This window comes from Acinonyx jubatus, chromosome B1 (genome assembly GCF_027475565.1).
Source record: "Acinonyx jubatus isolate Ajub_Pintada_27869175 chromosome B1, VMU_Ajub_asm_v1.0, whole genome shotgun sequence".
Classification (NCBI taxonomy): domain Eukaryota; kingdom Metazoa; phylum Chordata; class Mammalia; order Carnivora; family Felidae; genus Acinonyx; species Acinonyx jubatus.
In genome coordinates this window covers 171982653-171990186 of record NC_069382.1, presented here as the reverse complement: position 1 = coordinate 171990186, position 7534 = coordinate 171982653, and the positions used below count along the sequence as shown (strand labels likewise).

Here is a 7534-nt window from a genome sequence, read left to right as displayed (position 1 = left end):
GTTTCAGCACTTCCTGTTTAACTGGAAGCTCTTAGAAGCTTCCAGTTAAATGCACAGAAAACTCAGAAGTCAAGAATGTGCATTTGCACAAATGAGACAATCTTTTATTTAGTTGAGAGTATGGGGCCAAGAATGCTTTGAATTCCTGCACTTCTAGTTGAAGTCAAACACACCCTCTCCCAGTTATCCACTCAAACATTAGTTTAGGAATAGCTGAAGGGATTTGGCATATCCAATCAAAGTCCCAATCCTTGAATTAATCTAAAGGACTGTTGTCCAGAATTAGTTGGTTTACCCATCCCCCACCCCCTCCCACTTTTCAGTGGAAGATACCAAGATTCAAATAAAAGATAGGATGTGTGTCCAGGATCACAGATCAAGTGAGGATGCTGGGACATAGTACTTATATTAAAAACCAGGGCCTTGTATCCACTCTGGGTGGTGGCCAGTTCCTAGGCATTAGGGCCAGTTTCTGCTCCCGGAGCCTCCAATTCCCTCTATACCGATATACTCACTGCCAAGAAATGTGTCAATCACTCCTCTGTTCTCCACTCTCCTATCTTACCCTCTCCATCCAGTATTTCCTCTCAGTTTGGCTAAGAGTGTCATAAACTGTCCCAATATGCCATTTTCTCTCTACTCCAAACTCATGTTTCCTGAAGCCTTGATGTTCTCCCTAAAATATTGCTACTAAAAAGCCTGTAGTGATTCCGTATTATCTACGGACACAGCACTACTAGTTCTAGGGTTTAGCAGAAATTCCCCCTCGGATCCCATTCATACCCATGATTTTGGACTTTTCCTCAAACCTCTTTTTTGTTGATGGCTATTCCCACCCAGGAACACTGATGTCATTACATACACACAGAAACCTTAATCACTCTTACCCACATTCCTCCATTCCTTCTAGATTCCCTTTCATCCCAAAAATATTGTCTGTGCGCATTTTCCTAAGTTTTATTGCATGTTGGTAACGAAAAAAAAAAAGCTTTAAAATTGGTGATTTTCTATCGCTTACAAGTTCCCTTTCACATCTTCAAAAATGCAAGCAGCTCTAAATCATGGTGAAATGCACTTCCCTTTACAAGACTAATATTTTATACCCTTGAGGAGGAAAGTCATAGACAAGGGTGAACAGCTTTGTTCATTTTTAATGGAAAGGCCTCTCTTGAAATCTGATCAGTTAAACACTCTCTTCCTCTCCCCCTCCCCCCCGCCCCCCTGCGAGCATGCACACTGATTGTCTTCAGCCTGGGAAGGTGGCTCCTCTTACAGTGAGAATCACTGTGTGTGTTTGTCTTTACAGCTATGTCTCCCCTGGCTTCTCTGCTTTTCATGATACTTTTTGGTAGAAACTTCCATAGTTTCTCTCCAACTTTTCTCCTTGCTCAGTCTCTCTTATTTCATAATACTTAATTGTCTTTATTTTTTCTTTTGTCACTCAGAAAGCTGGAAAGACTCCATTTTCACCTTGGAAAATAAAATACTTCTTAGTCACTTCCTTGGCACATCAGAAATTATCACCAACCCTTGCAGTCACCCATATTTTTGACCTGTGAATTTCCTTCACACAAGAACATCCAGTATCACTTTACACTTCCACCAACTTCAAAAACTTTTCCTCCCAAGATTCTACCGTTTCCCTTCTCATTTCAAAATTTATCCAACAGATTTTATAGATTGTTTGACAAAGAAACATTGAACGTTTCCCCTAAATTAGAAGATTTCCCCTAAGATTTAAAACTTAATACTCAATTTCCTCATCTTTAGAAAGACAAACAGCCCTAAAATTGTGTGAAATTACTTTCTTTAAATCCGCATGCCCCTCTTGAATTGAACCCAAATCTCAGGAAGGCTTTCTTAGATCAGGCCCCAGTCGCTTATCCTAGGCCCCAAGAGATTCTTGAGAACTACTATCCTTTTGTCAGGAAGCAAAAGAAAGTCTCCTGCCCATGAGACCCTTTGGTCACGTATTAGAAACATTCAGTACTCCTGATAATTGGTTCCCAAACTATATCCTCAAGTGAAAATCTCTGGAAAACTGCAGGTACCAGGATAGTCAAAACAGTCTTCAGGCAGTTCTAATCTGTAGCCTGGGTGTGGCTCACAGTGACAACAGTCTCCACCTGCCTGGAGCATAGTGAGGTGACGATGGACAGGGGAGGCCCCTGCAGTCAGGTAGAGCTCATGGCAAAGTACACACTGTTCCTCTAAGGCAGCAGATCTCAACCCAGGCTGCATGTTGGAATCATGGAAGGAGTTTTTCAAAACACAAATGCCTGGGACCCAACCCAAAATAATTAAATCTGAATCACTGGGGTTGGCCTTTGAAATGCCTTCCAGCTGATTCTTTTGTAGAATCAGAGCTGGGAAGCTGTTTTACAGCTGAATTCACTTGTAGGCAAGCTCCATGATTTTGCTGAGTTTATAAACTAGTGGGGGAGCTACACTTTACTAAGTTATATTGACCTGTAGAAAGTGTTAGTGAAGGTTGAAGACAGAATAACAAGGAGGCACCTCTTTGAGATGTTGCTGTTTGGGAAGGTCTCTATGAATTGGGTGACTCCCAGAGACTGGGTGAGGAATATGAGCTAGCTTGATGAGAGTGCTAGTGGGGGATAGCGCAGAAGCAATCACATCCATTAAGAGTGGCCGCACCTCCCATCAGCTTCAAAGACTGCTAGAAGCACAGAAGTGTGAGCAAATTTCAACACTCTGGGACCTCCTGACTCTTCTGAACTCCTGCAGGTCCTTTGGCTACAGAGAAAACTCAAGAATAAAAATGGAGGTGAGTTGAGAGGGAGCCTGCTTTCTGGGTGTTCATGGGAGGAAAGCTAGGTTATTTGTCTTCATTTTATTTCATAAACATTTTTATAGCCATTAAAGTTTGTGCCCTGCAAAGTCCTCTGTTCTTGACAAATAAGAACTATTTTCACCCTCATAGCAAGCCTGATGGAAAGTGTTATTACTATACTCATTATACAGAGAAGGAAACTGAGGCATGGCATGTTAATTACCTTGAACAGGGATCCACAAGTGTCATTTCAGAGCTGGTAATAGAAACCCGGCACTGTGGCTCCTGAGTTGATGACTTTAACAGCTATTCTATGTCACTTCTCAACAAATTCCTGATTTTAAGGGAATTATATATCTGCTTTGATATTTAAGTGTGTCTTCCTATTATCTCCTTATGCTACTTCCTTTTATGTTTGACCATAGCGAGTGTGCTTCTCTGGCCTGTTTTTAAGTCCTATACCAATTCTACCCTCATCTAGGGGGCGGGGGAGGGAGATGTCTATTGGTTGATTTCCCTGCTAGTGGTGAATTGCATTTCTGTTCCATTGCGTACCTGGTAACTCTAGGTAGGAGACCAGCACTGTGGATTTTAAATTGTCAACTGCTGAGCATTTTGTGTTCCTTTAAACAAAGTTGGGCTTTGTTCTTTGATGTCATTACTTGGGATATTCATGCTTAGGAAGATTGTTTTGAATATGTGCTAATTGGGACTGGAACGGGCTTCAGTCTGTATAGAATTCGGCCCCATTGCTGAGGCAATACTCTGTGAGGGCTCTATCTCAATCCCTTTGCACTTGGGGTCTTTGTAGTCTAACTGCCTGGGACACAGATTCTTTCTGGCCTTGAGTGACCCCAAGGAACTCTTTATATTCTAAGTATTTGAATATCTGCGTCAAGGTTTTTTTTGTCTACATGATGGTTGATTTTGAGGACAAATTTTCACCTGAAATAATTTATCATGTTACAAATTCTTGTATCCTTTGTATAGATGTTGTCTGCCATTTTCTGTTCATTTAAAAATATCCTATATTCAGGGCACCTGCGTGGCTCAGTCAGTTAAGCATCTGACTCCTGACCTAAGCTCAGGTCATGATCTTGCGGTTTGTGGGTTCAAACCCTGCACCAGGCTCTGTGCTGGCAGTGCGGAGCCTGCTTGGGATTCTGTCTCCCTCTCTTTGTCCCTCTCCTGCTTGCTCTCTTTCTCTTTCTCAAATGAAAATAAACTTAAAAAAAACCAAAAATATCCTATTTTCCTTGTGTACAACCCTTCCAACAATAAATTAGTTACCACAGATAAACGAAATTGCACTTTACTTATACCAGTAGAAGGCTTTCTTGTACTAAAAAGTCCAGTAATCAATCCAAACCCCTCACTCCTCCTATAATTTGAGGAAAGAGGATATTTCTTTTCTTTTCTTTTTTTTCTTTCAAGGGAAATTCTCAAAGTTTTGAAAATTTGCCCAAGGTCACATAGTTAACATAGCCAGTACCTAAACCAAGTTTCTTAACCAATATGCTAAATGAGCTCTCACATTTGGTAAATAGAAAGGAATGTGACATACATTAAAGATAACTGTTTCTTAACCTGTCTTCAGAGAGATGTAAAACCAAGATTTTGTATGGCTTATTATTGTTTTCTTAAAAGTTAAAAACTATTCTGACATTTGTTAACAGTACAGAAGATTTTATTCAAGACTGTTGCAGTAGGAGTAGAAAGATTGAACTCCAAATAAAAGTAAAAGCAGAGGATGAGGATATCAAGAGTAGGGGATAATGAACTTGACTGTATATTAAGGGTAGGTAATTCTTACTAAACTGATTCAGCAGTATTCTTGGTAAAGGCAAGCCAAAGTCAAGGCTCCCTTGAGAAAAAAGCTCAAAGGAACCTAACTAAAGTTTGGTTAAGTAGACAAACAAGTAAAAAGATATGGATTCTAAGAATTAATATCGTTCAAATGTCCATACTATACAAAGCCATTTATGGATTCAGTGCACTCTCTATCAAAATTCCAATGACATTTTTTATATAAGTAGGAAAACAGTCCTAAATTTTTCATGGAACCACGAAAGAACCCCAAATAGCCAAAACAATCTAGAGAGAAGATCAAAGCTAGAGGTGTAACACTTCTTGATTTCAAACTATACTACAAGGCTGTGGTAATCAAAACAGTATGGTATCATCATAAAAATAGACCAATGGAATAGAATTGAGAGGCTAGAAATAAACCCTTGCATATGTGATCAAATAATCTTTGAAAAGGGAGCCAAGAATACTTAATGAGGAAAAGATAGTCTTTTCAATAAATGATGTTGAGAAAATTGGATAACCACATGCAGAAGAATAAAATGGGCCATTATATCACTCACAAAAATTCACTCAAGATGGATTGAAGACCTAAAAATGAAAACTGGAACTGTAAATCTTCTAGAGGACCTAATGAAAAAGGTTCTTGACCTTGGTCTTGGTAATGATTTATTATGATCCCAAAAGCAAAATAAATAAGTGGGATTATATCAATTGAAAAAGCTTCTGCACAGCAAATGAAAGTATCTACAAAATGAACCTACAAACTTCTAAATCATATATCTGATAAGGGGATAATATACCAAATAAATAAAGAAGTCCTATAATTCAACAACAAAGAAAATACCATTAAAAAAATAGGCAGAGAAATTCAATACACATTTTTCCAAAGACCTGCAAATGGGCAACAGGAACACGAAAAGGTACAACATTACTAGTCATCAGAAAAATGCAAATAAAAACCACACGGAGATATCACATCTGTTAGAATTGTATTATCAAAAAGACGAGAGAACAAGTGTTGGCAAGAATGTGAAGAAAAGAGAAACCTTGTGCACTATTTATGGGAATATAAATTGATGCAGCAACTATAGACAACAGTATGGAGTTTTCTCAAAAAATTAGAACTAGAAATACTATATGATTTAGCAATCCTACTTCTCAACACTTACCCAAAGTAAGTGAAAACAGGTTCTTGAAGAGATATCTGCTTTCCCATGGTCATTGCAGTATTATTCACAATAGCCAAGATATGGAAATAACCTGAGTGTCCATCAATAGATGAATGGATGGAGATGTGGGGAATGGGTGTGTATATATAACATTCCATTGTACTTATGTGGACTCACAGGCATGGGCAGATCTAACCCACTTCACCCATGGCCAGGACTGGAGCACCATCACCCAGGCTCAGGGTCCCTCCATCTATCCCCAGAGCAATGTCCTCTGTCCAGTAAACCCCTATAAAGAGCTTTAGTCTGAACACCAAAAACAATATATGTGGGGTTGTGGGGTTAAGACACAAGTGGAAGTTCTGAATAAACCCTGCTCCCATGGGATCAATGGAATGTTATTCAGCCATGAGAAAAAAGGAAATCCTGTCATTTGTAACAACATGGTGAAACTTGAGGGCATGATGTTAAGTGAAATGTCAGAGAAAGACAAATATAGTGTGATGTCACTTACACATGAAATCTAAAAAAGCCAAACCTCTCTTGTGCAATGCCACCAAAATGATGTTCAAGTGTTTTATAGAGGTTGGCCAGGTGGCCTACATTTCCTTTGGCCTTCATGCTGGGAGGATGGTCCAGATTATAGATGCTATTGACCAGAAGGGGGCTTTGGTTGATGGACCTTGCATTCAGGTAAGGAGATATATTATGCCTTTCAAATGCATGGAGCTCACTGACTTCATCCTCAAGTTCCCACACAGTGCCCACCCAAAGTACGTTGCACAAGCCTGGCAGAAGGCAGACACCAGTAGGAAATGGGCAGCCATGGGATGGGTCAAGAAGATTAAAGCCAGGGAAAGGAAAGCCAAGATGACAGATTTTGATCACTATAAAGTCATGAAGGCAAAGAAAAGGAGGAAAAGAATAATCAAACTTGAAGTTAGAAAGCTACCAAAAGCAGCTGTCCTGGAATCTTCTCCTAGAAATGTACCCACTGCTAAGGTTGCAGCTGGAGAAGTTGCTGCAAAGTTTCCAGCAAAAAAAGTTTGCCGCTACAGGCAAGAAGGCTGCAGTCCAGAAGATTTCTGCCCCATAAGCTGCAGGCCAGAAGGCAGCGCCTCCAAAAGCTGGGAAGGGTCAGAAATCTCAAGCCCAGAAAGCTCCTGTTCCAAGGCATCTGGAAAGAAAGCAGAAAAGCAGAAGAGACGATTATAAATAACTAATAAAGGTTTTTTTTGACACATGCACACACAAAGACACACACAAGCCAAACTCCTAAAATGGTATAAACTTCTGGTTATAAAAAGAAATAAGCTTGGGGGAATCTAATGTACAGTATGATAATTATAGTTAACAGTACTGTATTAAATACTTGAAAGTTGCTGAGGGAATAGATTATAAATGGCTGACAGCAAAAAGAAATAGTAGTTACTTGACATGATGGAGGTATTAGCTAATGCTATGATGGTAATCATTTTGTAATATATGTGCATGAAATCAACATGTACACTTTAAAAATTTTTTTAACATTCATTTTTGAGAGACAGTAACAGAGCATGAATGGGGGAGGGCAGAGAGAGAGGGAGACACAGAATCAGAAGCAGGATCCAGGCTCTGAGCTGTCAACACAGAGGCTGAAGTGGGACTTGAACCCACGAACCATGAAGTCATGACCTGAGCTGAAGTCAGACGCTTAACCAACTGAGCCACCCAGGTGGCCCTCAACATGTACACTTTAAATTTATACAATATTATATGTCAA

General features: G+C 39.7%; 1 pseudogene; it reads left to right on the top strand.

Moving 5' to 3' along the window:
* Positions 1 to 6326: 6326 nt before the first annotated feature.
* LOC106979164 (60S ribosomal protein L14-like) lies at positions 6327 to 7073 on the top strand (annotated as a pseudogene).
* Positions 7074 to 7534: the final 461 nt, after the last annotated feature.